Source organism: Rhagoletis pomonella, unplaced genomic scaffold, assembly GCF_013731165.1.
Source record: "Rhagoletis pomonella isolate Grant_MI unplaced genomic scaffold, Rhpom_1.0 Rhpom_scaffold_00014, whole genome shotgun sequence".
Taxonomy (NCBI): domain Eukaryota; kingdom Metazoa; phylum Arthropoda; class Insecta; order Diptera; family Tephritidae; genus Rhagoletis; species Rhagoletis pomonella.
Window position 1 is genome coordinate 14,179,071 of NW_023458568.1, and position 515 is coordinate 14,179,585.

Sequence of the window (515 nt, forward strand, 5' to 3'; positions counted from 1 at the left end):
GGAAGAACAAAATCGGTACCTTTTGCAACTGGCCTCAAAGCAAAGCGTTCTTTTGGAAGAGGTTTTAAAAGTGCTCAAACCAAAAAAACAGGACTTAGGAGTTTTCCCCTTGGATTCCGTTGAAGACCTGGAAGCTGCTGAGACTTTAATTTTAAGTAAAAAGTTTATAATTTTTTTATAAATTATTAATATCATTGCAGATTACTTATCTAAGAAGCAAGTTCGGAAGAAGGCCAATTTTTAAATTTATCGACGAGATTTTTGGGATTTTAAAAATCAACTGGGATGGCGCAAAAAATAAGGTGGCAATTAATAGCTATAAGCTTTTTAATACGTTCTTTTTTTGGTAATGACACCAAATTGTTCTGTAAATTCTTTTGTTATAAATATATACTCTTTTACAGATGCTTTGAAGGAGGAAATCTTAACTTACGAGGCCTATGAAGCAAATTTTAAGCAAGCCTTCCACAAACGCAAAGCTTACTTTTATAGAAAAACTTATAAATTAACAAGTA

The 515-nt window shown here is 31.8% G+C and overlaps 1 long non-coding RNA gene across 1 annotated transcript; it reads left to right on the top strand.

The window, feature by feature from the left end:
* Positions 1 to 266: 266 nt before the first annotated feature.
* On the top strand, positions 267 to 509 carry LOC118749089. The gene is made up of 2 exons (XR_004994154.1): positions 267 to 302; positions 405 to 509. It is a non-coding gene; the product is annotated as an uncharacterized LOC118749089 (long non-coding RNA).
* Positions 510 to 515: the final 6 nt, after the last annotated feature.